Raw genomic sequence first — 13284 nt, forward strand, 5'->3', positions numbered from 1 at the left:
CGTGCCGCCGCCGGGCCCGGCCGGCGGGCGAAGGGGTGGGCGGCCGCAAGATGGCGCTCGGCCGAGGGGCGCCGCGCGCCGCCGCCGCGTGCCCTGTCAGCTCCTGTGGCTGGCACGGCGGGCTAATTTATTGTTTTTTATAAAAGCGTTCTGGGCTCATTTTAAATAGGATTAATTTAAAGATACGTGTTTATTTACCCACTAAACTTAGGATTCCGTGCAAATACTTCTTCACGTATTGTGTTGTGACAGTCTGGGATCTACTGCTGTTCACGCTCCCAAAATCTGTGTGTTAAAATGACTTTTGGGAGGGAAAAGGGGACAAATTTGGAACACGTGAGTATAACTGATTCTTGGATTCACTCTTTCAGCCACTATGGCATTTTTTTATTTTTAATTTTTTTATTTTTATTTTTAATTGCCCTCTCGCTGGCCGGACCCAGCTGAGGTGGCACCTCACGTCCCCGGGGCTGGGTGACGGAGGTCAGTGGTGGGCAGCCTCCCCAGTCACCACTGTGTCTGGCTCCACAGCAGCTCCTCAGGAGCGAACTCATCTGCTCTGGCTCCTGAGGCATTCTCCCCCGCTGGTGTGAGCCCAAACACCCCGGGAAGGGCAAGCGGGAACGTGCAGTGATTGAAGAGAGCGATTCACCATTCCTCAGCCTCCACAGAAGGCTATGTTCATCTCCTTGGGGTGCGGTTTACGAACAGTTCATGGAGAGGAACGGGACGCTTGAATCTTCTGTGATCCTTCTGTGTGCCAGTGCTGTCCGTTCTGAGGCGCAAGGCCCAACCTTGGAGCAAAGGTTAGAATCTTTTTTTCCGTCCCTCAGCTTCTCTCTTTACAACTCCCTGAAAGGAGGGTGTAGTGAGGTGGGGGTCGGTCCCTTCTCCCAAGTCACAGGCGATAGGACAAGAGGAAACTGCCTCAAGTTGCGCCAGGGGAGGTTCCGATTGGACATTAGGAAAAATTTTGACACTGAAAGGGTTATCAACTATTAGAAAGGGCTGCCCAGAGAAGTGGTTGAGACACCATCCCTGGAGGTGTTCAAAAGACAGGTTGACATAGTGCTTAGTGACATGGTTTAGTGATGGTTTTTATCAGAGTTAGGTTGATGGTTGGACTAGATAATCTTAAATGTTCCTTCCAACCTAGACAATTCTATGATTCTTCTGGCCTCTAGCTCTGCCTGCCCTGAGGGGTGCCAGCCCCCTCGCCTTCCTGCCTCACTGCTCGTCCTCCATGCTTTCCCAGAGGAAGAGCGAAACAGAGCACTGGGCAAGTGGTGGAATGATGGTGGGGTGGGTGAAGGAAGACTCAGAGCTGTGATGCTGGAAATAAGGAGAACAGAAGCCCTGTGGTGGGTGAGCACGGTGTATAGCACCACAAGGAATGAATGGCTCAATGGCACAAGATGGAGAGAGACGAGAAGCAGTCAGAGCAGCCGGGGCACTTTGCTTCCCCAGAACTCTCAGCCCTACCTCCCCACATGGGCTCCCTTGCTTGAAATGCCTGTAAATGATTAAAGGGTGGGTGTCAAGAGGATGGGACCAGTCTTTTTTTTGCTGGTGCCCAGTGACAGGACAAGAGGAAATGGGCACAAACTTCAACATAAGAAGTTCCATCTAAACATGAGGAGGAACTTCTTTACTTTGAGGGTGGCAGAGCCCTGGAACAGGCTGCCCAGAGAGGTGGTGGAGTCTCCATCTCTGGAGACATTCAAAACCCACCTGGACATGTTCCTGTGCAACCTACTCTAGGTGGACCTGCTTTGGCAGGGGGGTTGGACTAGAGGATCTCCAGAGGTCCCTTCCAACCCATATCACTCTGTGATTCACCCTGTGAAAACGCGTTCAAAACCCATCTCCAACCATTGTTTCCAAGTTGTTTCTGGATGCTCTGAGGTTCAGAGTTCAAGTCATGCTCCTAGGCAAGGAGAAGGGCTGAGGTGTGAGTGGTGCAGACACAATGAAAGCTCTAGTATACAGCCGGTCACCATTTTGACCGGGAGAATCATTGCTAAAGCTGCAGAAGCAGTGAAGGAGAAAAGCTGCGCCAAGAACTGGACGGCTTAAAGAGTTTTATTGGGAAAGAAAAGAAAAAAAAAAAGGGCAAGGACATAGAATATTGCAAAACTTTATTAAGGTGGAGTGAAGGTTGATTAGTGGTCATGCCCTTCCAAAATACTGCAAAACTTTATTAAGGTGGAGTAAAGGTTGATTAGTGGTCATGCCCTTCCAAAATATGCAGCACCTAGACGTGAACTGCGAGCAGCAAGAGCTGCACTTCTGAGCTCCAGCTCAGTAGGGACTGCCATTGCTAGGCTGATGCTGCAGCCGTGCACACCCACGTCCTAGGAACTCCCTGGAAATGGAGCCCGTGAGTAGAGCTGAAGAAAGAGTGACACCCACGCTTCGCGCAGGCAAGGCTTGCGAGTGGGTCACAGTCTGGCACATCTGGCCTACGCTTACAGAACAAAGTAGTGGTGTTCCCTGCTCCTGGATGGAGTGCTAACTGTTATCACCCTTCGCCCTTTCCCCTAGGGTCTCTTCTCAGAGCTGGTTTACACCACAAAGGATTTTCCAGTATAGCTGCAATTACTAAAGCCACGGGGTGAGCGCAATTTATTCCAGTGTCATTTTTGCCACTATTGTTAAACCTTTGCTTCAAATGACAGAAACTGTTTAAGAAAAAGAACTTTTTAGTTTCTCATTGTTTCTTCCGGCTTCGTTCAGCCTGATCTTTTCACACTCCTCCCTGACAAAACTATTTGGCCAACAGATTTAGCCTGGACTTCTGAAACTCTGCATTCTCACCTTATTAGGTGCTGTCATGTATGGTACCACGAGGCTGACAGTTGCCAGGGCCAGGTGCATGCCCTTTCTCTGGCAGCGCCTACAACATTGATTGGTTTAGGAATCATTGAGGGGAGTGCTTTGCTGTGAATACTAAAATCCTAAGCAGTTTAGTGTGGATACATCTTTACTAGTGAAACAGTATTTTCTGCTCGTGGAATAAAACCATCTCCCACCCACTGGCATAAAATATTATTTGTAAAAATAGGATACATCTTTACTAGCGAAACAGTATTTTCTGCCCGTGGAATAAAACCATCTCCCACCACTGGCATAAAATATTATTTGTAAAAATATAGTTTTACTGGTACAACTGTGCCTCTACCAGAGGCTTCTGTTGACACAGCTATGCCTGTCAGGGCTGGCATCTCTTTACAGCTATGCTCGTAGAAGTCAGTCCTGTAAACGTGATCTTGGTCTCCCTGAACACACGTTGGCCTCTTTTCAGCTCACAGTGACAACTCCATCCCACAACTGCATTCAGTACAGTTACTCTTAAGACAGTAAATGCAAATGAAGATGCAAATACACGCTGTAATTCAAATCAGTGAAACAACATCCTATTCTGCCGTTCCTTCCTTGCAGCTACTTAATGCAGATTCATAAAATTTAAGGTCAGAAGATACCTTTAGGTCATACAACCTGAGGTATAACACAAGTCAAGCAATTTTATGTAATTAACCCTTATGATTCATAGATGAGCAAGCATCTTCTAGAAACCAATTTTAACTCAAAGATATCAGGTGAAGAAGTCACCATTTTCCTTACTAGCTTATAACTGTTGCCTCACATTACTGAATCCAGAGCCATAATGAGACATTTTGACCCCTGTGATGCCCCTTTCTGTGCAGGTGCCTCTCCTTTGAGTTCCTCCTCTTTCTGATCCTTTCTTTGATCATTCTTTGACTCCTTCTAAGTGTGTTCTTCTAGCTAACCCTGTATCCCTTCTCCAGCAGCAGAACTGCGACCACCCTTCCAAAGCAGCATAAACCATAAGGTTGATGCACAAAGACATATTCCACCATATTCTGGTGTCCTCTGCAGGGAGCAGGACAAGACCCCTGTGACAGAATCATGTTCAGTGGCTACTGTCAACTGTGTGAGCGGGGTTGAAATACCATCAGCTGGGTGGTGTATATTTTTATTTTATATTTTCTGGCAGCCAAGTGTTTATACTGCACTGGTCTCTGCACTCTGCAAAGGTAAAAAGCATGCCTAGACAATAGCAACTCTGCCTTTGTTAGGTCTGGGGATATTTCACATACATAAATCTTAATAAGTTTATTTCAAAATACAGAGAGTAAGGGGTTTGACTGATGTATATTTGTAGGTACAAAGGTACACTTCATATTCAATTCATATTATTAAAGCCCTTACAAGAGAATCAGCCAGGCAGAAGATGGCAAGCTTAAAAGAGATACCACTGTGATTACAGAAAGACAAGAAAAACAAACAAAATTCCTCCTCACTTTCATTCTTTCTATCCCATAAAGTGTTTATGAGTAGCTGGGTTTAACTATTCCTACCTTCACTGAAGTAATCAATAAAGGAACACCTTGTATAGAGAAGCCTGCATTTTCTGCAGTTATAGCTAAACAGAACAGATTTGAACAAATTCCTAAGGATCCGCTTTCATTATTAAAGAGGAGTCTGAATTTTTAGCTCTGCAAATAACCAGCTGAATAGCCTGTAACTCGATTTTTATTAACATCCAGTTGTCTGTCACATACCTCAAAGTCCAAGTGTCCCTATGTGTAGTGTTCCTGAGTACTTGACATCAGACAGCTGGCAATTTTCTCAATATGATGTATAACAAGTGACTTTATTGGGGTAATTTAGGTTAGACCCTGTAGAACATGTAAAAGAGTTCTTGGCTGGGAGCTGTTTCTCCAAATCTATCTGAGAAATGGCTTGCAATCGTACTCATCTTCACAGGTGTTTGATGCCATTGATTTACAATTTTATATTGCAATTCTAACGGGTTAGCTGAAATAGAGCATACACGTATGAAGGACATTATTGAGTCCAATATCTCCAGCTCAAGAGAATGAGATAGTTCCCTTTCCCATTTAATCATAAATGTTTCTTTAGTGGGCAATAAAGAAAAAGCAATGGCTTTATACAATCACCCCACAATGTTCTGAGATTCATTGCTAAGGCATAAGATTTGCTCAGATAAAAAGGATTCTCTAATACAAGTAGATTTAACATCAGACTGAATAAAGGAACTCCTGAACTGGAAGTAAAGAAGCAAAAAGGGAAGTCTAGCACGTTCCACCTTTGTTGTACTCCTAAGCAAGTGAAACACGAACTTGTTTTTACTGAAGTGTTGAGATAAATATTCCAAATAAATGAAACCAGTTGTTTCTGCAGTCTTTTTGAGAAAATGGGAGCAAAATACGCAGTATACTTATAAAAAAAAGGGAGGTTACTTCTAAAGCTGGTACAGGCATCACCCCTGGAACAGAGAGCTTGGGTTCAGCTCTGGTCCATAAAAACGGCAATTTTCACACCTGCCAGCTCATGATCCCTCTGTTTGCAAAACCTACCTAGAAAGTCAGCTCCCTTTAGCTGAGTAATGAGCTGGATTTATACATCTGTAACAGAACCCACCGTACTCCAGAGGCTTGCATAGTGCTTTTAATGATTCCCTTTCCTGCCCAAGTAAAGTTAGTAATAAGTCTTTTAAACAGGATGAAGCACTGAATGGGGTGAAGTTCACAATAGTGAACTTCAAAACAGACATAAAATAGAGATCACCTAATTCATTCATACTGAACCAACCTAATTAATCAGCAGTGCTCTTCAAACACATGGCTCCATTGAGCTGTGCAAATAAGATCCCTGTATAAAAATGATATGTGTTAAAATCAAATCGGCAAAGTGTTTAGTACTGGCCTCACTTTGCTCCTGCTGAACTTTAATTCTTCTGTCACAAGGTGCTTTGAAAATTCCCGTTCAGTGGGACCAGCCCTCCAGTGAAGAGCAAAAAGGACAAGACCATTTTGATGATTTTACATTATGTGGCCTTTCCCAGAACGAGTGCAGTCCCTGATTTCTAGCTGGTGAGAATCACCATGGATAGCGGTTCCCAAATTAGGCTCCTTTCTTCTTGGACATATGCATAGTAAGTTTACACCCAGCACAGAATGGTGTGGCAATTTAAATTTAAATGTGGTTAAATGAAAACCACATTTCGTCCAATCCTCTGGATGAGAAGAAAACAGCTGTAACATGGCAAAAAGATATGCACGCATTTCATTTTTTTTTATGAAGTCGGCTGAAAAGACAAAATCAAGATTAGAAAAACCTTTATAGTATTTGTATATTACTTTTTTAAAAAGAGAGAGAACCTGGTATTTTTCTATTCACTTAGCATTTCCCTAAAATCCACCAAGAGAGATAAAATATTAGGGAAGGTCTGTTTGGAATGAAAAACAAATAGCAAAAAAAAATAATTAGTGTACAAAGCAAGCCTATTGTCAGTCCCCGAGTCTTTGCTGCCTCTGACTATAGCATCTGGATTTGTTAATGCAGATGACTCACATTGTTAAGTCTTTGTTAAATAACTAGATGATATTTTGGATTAATAAAATGGTCGTTCTAATTTTAATAACATCTCTTTTTAAATTTAAGCAAGAAGAAACAGATGTTTCAAACAGACTGATCCTCACCACATGATAGCTGCTCGAGTCTGTCACCGAGTCTCGTGGCGTAACAGGAGCAAGGACTACATGAATTAGCAAGCATTTCTAGGATCAGGCCCTGGACTGGTAACATATTGAGACTTTTTAGAGCTGTGTATCTTGAAGTAGCTTACATCTAGGATGTAGAAAAAAAACCCTCCTCTTAGCTGAGTTTTTTGGCTTTGCTGAAGCAGGGAGCCAGCCACGGGGGATGCTTTTCTTGAGAAACACTTTGCCCTCGTAAGGAGGATTTGATTGTGGCTTTGACGATCAGCCGTGTCGTGGCAGAGAGGATGTGAAAGTGAAGCACCCCAACGGCAGTTGGTGGTGACGTCCTGTTTGCTGAGGACAGGAGCAAGCTCAACACGTCCGTGGGGACCGTGTGTGTAACCGACAGCTGCTTGCACCCCTCAGGAGCCCAGCCTTCTCCCCCTGGCAACAAGTGGTTCCCCCTTCTCCAGCTGCTGCGTGGAGCTTCTTCACCCAAGTTAACCTCTCCCTGTGAATCCAGAGACGGGAGGCATTTCAGCTGCCTCCTGTGCGAGGAGCGTTGCCACCTCACACTCTGAGGTGAGAATCGCTCGCTCACTTGTGCAGCTTCGAGGCTCCGTTGAGCCACTGTGTACGAGCAAAGAGGATGGACCAGCAGTCGTCGTGCAAGGCTGGGACTCTGGAGATGTACATACAGTCCAGCATACGCTTCACAAGTATACATCCCCGTGATGCAGGAAGAGTAAAATCAAGGAAAAATGGTAAACGCCACACCCTGGAGCTTTTACTGCTCGAGATCAGGCATCAAAAAAAATGGATAAACTCTCTTCGCTGACATGTAACTGTCTCTACATCACCATGACCAACATTTAGGGCCTAAGTGGATGAACTCCCCGGGGACATAAGGAGTTGTGCTTATTGAAGAGGTTACTGCCTCCTACCAGCTCTTTATTGTCCCTCTGCTGGAGTCCGCTGCCTCCTCAGATCTGTTGGCTCACTTTATCCTAATCTTATTTAGGCAAATGGGTCTGAGCTAATGCAGATAGTTTAAATAGTAAGTCTGGTAACCTGGCTCATTTAATCTGAAAAGGGCCGGGGAACACACAGACGAGCAACTGTACCAGCAGATGTGAGGAGCATTAATATCTGGCAGGGGTGATGCTGAGAAGAAAAGGGGACGGTAACTTTTTTCACTGTCTCAGCTGGGCTTTGGAAGAGAACAGCAGTTTGTAATCTTGGGGCATACATTTCTTTTGGCAGCAGCGCTGGCCATACAAGCCCTATTCATCTCCCCCTGCCTCCAAACCTCCTCTTTGGTCAAACAGTAAGACGTGGGTAACGGTCTCCCCTGCTCTGCCCCTTCTCTCCCCCCTTCCTGTTATGCCAGCGCTACTGGTTGGGCCGTTGGGTGAGTCAGTGCAAGGATCTGGATAAAAATAAGTTTTATTTCCCCCCTCTTTGGGTTACAGGCACACCACGCAGCTGTGCAGAGCGTGGCATGGGCACCCCCAAGGTCTGTGCCAGGTGGTGGCCACAGTCACCTGGAGCTGCTGGGGCCGGCGCTGCAGCCGAAAGAAATGTTCCCGCAGCCACGGCATTCCTCCCTTCTGCCTCATTTCCTTGAGGGTGAAGTGGGAGTAACTGGACTTCTCAGTTTACAGGAGTGCTTAAAGGATAAATATATCAAAGCCACAGCTCTCCAACTAGGAAGTTGCCCCCTCGGGAAAGCGCAGCACGTATGGAGATGGAGAAGGCTCAGGAAAATTTCATCTGGCCTCTCCCGCTGCTCTCATCCCTCATCCTCTTCCAGCCTCAGCAGTTCCTCCCTTTCTTCCCCGAGAGCGTTCACTGTGTGTGTGCCCCTCCGCAGACTTTGTTGGAAGTGGACTTTGTTGGAACTTTTGAGGGCAGGATTCATTTGGAAAGAAAGCAACAGTATGAGTGCCACTTCCCAGTGACACAGTATGACTGTACTGCGGGAGGCTAAGGCACCTGCAGGAATTTGGGGTTACCCAGGGAGCGAACGTGCACATACATGTAAAAGGGTGAGGAATGAAGATAAGGTGGGAGAAGGAGGGAATTACAAACTATTACAGCAAAGGAGAAAGTGGGGCTCTACCTAAAAGACTCAGAGCTGCTGCGTTAAGAGACTGTGAATGGCCAAATGCTACAGAAATGGGTCAGAGATAGAGTGCGTCAGGCAAAATCAGAATTTTTTCCCCCTTGCAAATACTCAGAATTGCATATATACTATAATCATACAAAAGAAATTCAGTTTGCAAAGGAAAAAAAAAATCTTCTATTAAAATCCGTGCGTTTCTGGCTGCAGATAAAAATATCCTACAGACAAATTATTTTTCTTGGTGAGGACATGGAGGCCGCAGTGGTCTGTTCCTAGAAACAGCAATTGGTAAGTACGGCAGGCTATAGGTAATATTTGCATCGTGACACATAAAATGTGTAACTATACTGTGGAAAAAGGTTAGGAAAGAAAACCAGAGCTTTTTTTTATTTATTTTTTCCTCAGAAGATGCAGCGTGTTTACAGCTCAGGTAGCGATCTCGTTTATTTTATGAGTGTGAAAGCTGCGTATTGTCAGCCTGACTGTTTCTTCGATGTATCAGTCAACCCTGCGTGCTACAGCTGAGGGTGGAGAGGACCTCAGACCAACGTGGAGCTCACAGCAGATATTTCTTTTGGTTTCCCACACGTCTCCTGCACATCAGCGAGGAAAAGGCTTGCAAAAGGCAGGAGAACGGGAAAGAATCATTGGCAGAGATTACTGTTGTGCTGAATCTTGTTTAAGTTTTCTGATTTATAAATGGACGGGGCCATAAATTATTAATTCAAAGGAAGGCTGGCCTTTTCCTAGATTTCTCCAAAATGCCATGATGTTCCCAAACAATGACATCGGATCCAGAAATATATGAGTGTAATTCAGTTTAAAGGCTCCGATTTCACTGGTGGGGAAAACCCAGAAATCAGCAACCCCTACTATTACTGCCAAGTGGAAGATTTTGTTTTGATTTAGAAAATTGGTTGGGGCTGCTGTCTCACCTAAGTACAGGCTCAAGAGCTGTTTTTTCCTAGAGGCCTTAGTCCAGGGAAGCACATAATCAGGGCTTAACTTTAAGGAAGTGAGTGATCTTATTGATGATTCGCATTTGTAAAATTGAGGTATTTAAACATCCTATTCAAGTGGTCTAAATCCAGCAAGGAAAAATTTGCTAATGTTGCATTTCCATAATAAAATCGTGTATAACATTCTTGAGATGGAGATGGTGATATTTCAAAGTCCTTTTGTTTACATATTGCCCAAAGAAATTGATTAAATTGCCCAGGATTAGTGGCTGCTAAATAATGGATTTTAATTAAATGGTAGAATGTGTCGCTCTACATGTTTTAGGCCACAATCTGTTGGCATAAACCGTGTTTTTTCAAAGTTCCTTACGACCAGCTAAAACAAAATGATTACACTTACCTACAGGCTTTACACCTAACAGACTCTGGCTTATCAGCTGGATATCAACTCCAATAGTTTACATATAACATTTGTGACTGAAATGTAAATATTACATAATAAAGAAAACACTACTATGTTTATATTTACATATTGACCGCATAAGGGTTCTCTTAAAAGCAAAATCCCGTTACTATAGCTCCAAATACCAAACCAAAGCACAAAGCTAAAGCTCTGAGCCGGCTGCTTACTTCTCTGTGATCTGATTTATGCCTTATTGAAATCGATTAAAAGATTTGCGCTGACTTCAGAATTATTTCGATTGGATGTTTAACTAGTGAAAGAAGCGATAATTTAATAGAAACCCGCATACTTTTCTCGTTCCCTTTCCTCATTAAATCTAATGCCAATCTAAAAGAAGGAAATTGAGAATTGCGGTGAATTTGACAACTATTTCGTCAAACTGCACAAGGGGATTTAAACATAAAGCAAACAAAAGAAGCCAACAAAAGCCAAGAAGCCAACAGAAGCCAACAAAAAGGCGGGGTTTGAGGTACACAGGGATTTTTCAGGCTGTTGCGGGTACCCAGGTCAGATGCAACAGGCTCTTGAGCCTCTGCCTGGATTTTTACCTCACTCAACAAAAATTAAAAATACAGCTTTTTTTCTCCCAATACCTCTAAAATAATGCTTCAGAGGTATGAAAATATCGGGGTTTTTTCTGTATTTCTCTTTTGTGTTTCTCTCTGTATGATCTGAAAGGTCCTGCTCAGACCAAACGGGAGGAGGGCTGCTGGGCTGCTGGGACGGGGTCGAGCTACAGACGGGTGGCCTAGGGGGGCTCTGTAGCCAAGGGAATAAACAAATGGCCAACAGTTAAGTTTAGAAAACGATGTTGCTTATCCCGGGAAGGGATCCCAGAGTGCCGGAGTTTATAATTTGTCAGAAATAATAAAAAAAAAGAGAGAGAGAGAGAGAGAGAGAAACCCCACTCGGACAACACGGGTTTATAGAAAATAATTCAATTGAAGGAACAATGAAAACGGAACTCAAGTTGAAGCTGCGCGCTCACAATATCAAATATCAATGCAATCATTTTGCAGCAGATAATACGCACGGCAATTAGAGCTTTTTTTACGTTATATGATAATAAATTCGTAAGCCGTGCATGCGACGAGAGCTTTTGGAAAGGAGAGCTTGAATTTAACAAACGCGACCCGCTCGTCGCCCGAGCGAAGACGGCAAAAGGAATTTCAACGTTATTTAGCGATCTGGGGGAAAATTGCACCAGGGTTGTTGCTTTGTGTTGTTGCTTCTTCCCTCGCACAGACTGCAGTGCCTTCTGTCTGCTTCAGGGTGTGGCATCTGCCATTGGGGAGGAAAAACTGGCATGTGTTGCCTTTTATAGCAGACTGATTTCATTGTGCTGAGGGCCTCAGTTTTATAGCCTCTTACTTCCAATCTCCTAGCCCAGCCGCCGAAACAAATGGAAAAGGAAAAGGAGGCAGTAGTATAAACTCTTCAGCTTAAAGCCTCATCCTTTTTATTTTTAATTTTTCTTCCCCAAAGTAAATCTGCGTTAAAGTTTGCGGGTTATTTTCCAGGTCGGGAAGAGTTGTGGAGCACGTCAGGAAGTGTTTTTGGGATCCGCTGCCGAGGCGCTACCAAGCACATCCCATCAGATTTTCCATCTATGGATTTTCGCGCAAATAGGAATAAATTGTCTCGAAGTATAAATGTGCAATTGGATTTTATATTTTATTTCGGAGTACACATGTAAATAAATACACACAAGTAGACATCTATATTTATATTTGCATATGAAAGACTTCAAAAAATCAACTTATCTGGTTTAATGTGTATAATTAGCGTGCATTTGAATGTAGAAAAGAAGAAAAATCCAGGAGAAAATGTCAAAAAGGCTCACTAACAAAGATGTAGTATTCTCTTGGCAAAAGCTGATGAATGATTTGGCATGAATTCATCTTACAGTTCTGTTATTCTCTCTCCTACAAAGATGATATACCCCTTTCTAGCAGTTTGCATAGAATTGCAATTTGTTGTTGTTACCGACTGTAATGACCCTTGGGTATGCACCTGATTCCCCCCACTAGAATTACTCACCGTTTTTTTTTTCCCCACTCAATGTTTTTCTACTAGCCATATAACATTTTTGCACTTGCAAAGAGTACTGGAAAAATAAAAAAAAAAGAAAGAAAGAAAGAGAAAAATACAATTGTAACAGAAGTATTAGCAAGACGTACTTGACGAGCACTGAGAATTTTCAAAACTGACTCCATAATGGAAATCCGAATATTTCTGACTTTTCAGACAGAACTAAAATGAATAGACGCTGGAATCACACTGTTCCTACATTTATCAATAATCTTTGCATGTAATTCAGCATTATCGCGTGAAGCTTCGCCTCTTTAATATTTTCACAGCGGATTCAAAAAAGCCTACCTGCTCACGGCAGCACCTTCCTTGATACGCTGCGTTTTTCTCCACCATTATTATCCAATCTCCTATTTATCCCTTTCCAAATTTGAAAACGTGCTCACCTTTAACAGAGCGCATAAATATATTCATTTAAAACAGCGTGGTTTAGACCCTTGCTGTATTCAAGAGGTTCGCTAATATCCGGGTTTGCTATTATTCTCAGCCAAGAATTTGATCTCCCAAACGCTTTCATTAGTTGAACGCGATGTAGGACTATTTATCTTTTCTTATACTAGGGTATATATTAAGATATTTGTAAAAAAAAACCCCTTCAAACCGTTTTGAAGGATGGTTCAAAAATGTAGGTCAGCAGCAGCAGCTTTCCATTCGGAGCAAGAGTTGCTCGGGTGACATATTTTTGGGGTTTGCGTTACGACGCTTCCATGAGTGTCTCGCGCGTGCTGGAAATGATATTGTTTGGGGAAACAATTAACGAGGCCGAAAACGTCTCGCTCTCCTCGATCGGCTCCCGTTGATCTGCAAATAAGTACGGGGAACATATTGAAAACGGCCCTATGTATAAAAGCATCATCAGCGCAAATGACCGTTAGAATTTGGGAGACAGCTGGACAATGTGGACGACCGCAAAGATGCTACCGCTGGCAGAATTTTTGGGTGAAATTTTGGAAGCATCTGCACGCACGGTGTAAATCTTTGGGGAGGGCAAGGGGAAAAATAAAATAATAAAATAATAATAATAATAATAATAATAATAATAAAATAATAATAATAATAAAAGAAAAAATATAACCAAACGAAAAAATAAGAAAAAAAGAAAAAAAAAGAAAAAAA

Source organism: Calidris pugnax, unplaced genomic scaffold (genome assembly GCF_001431845.1).
Source record: "Calidris pugnax isolate Ruff unplaced genomic scaffold, ASM143184v1 scaffold24, whole genome shotgun sequence".
In the NCBI taxonomy this organism is placed as follows: domain Eukaryota; kingdom Metazoa; phylum Chordata; class Aves; order Charadriiformes; family Scolopacidae; genus Calidris; species Calidris pugnax.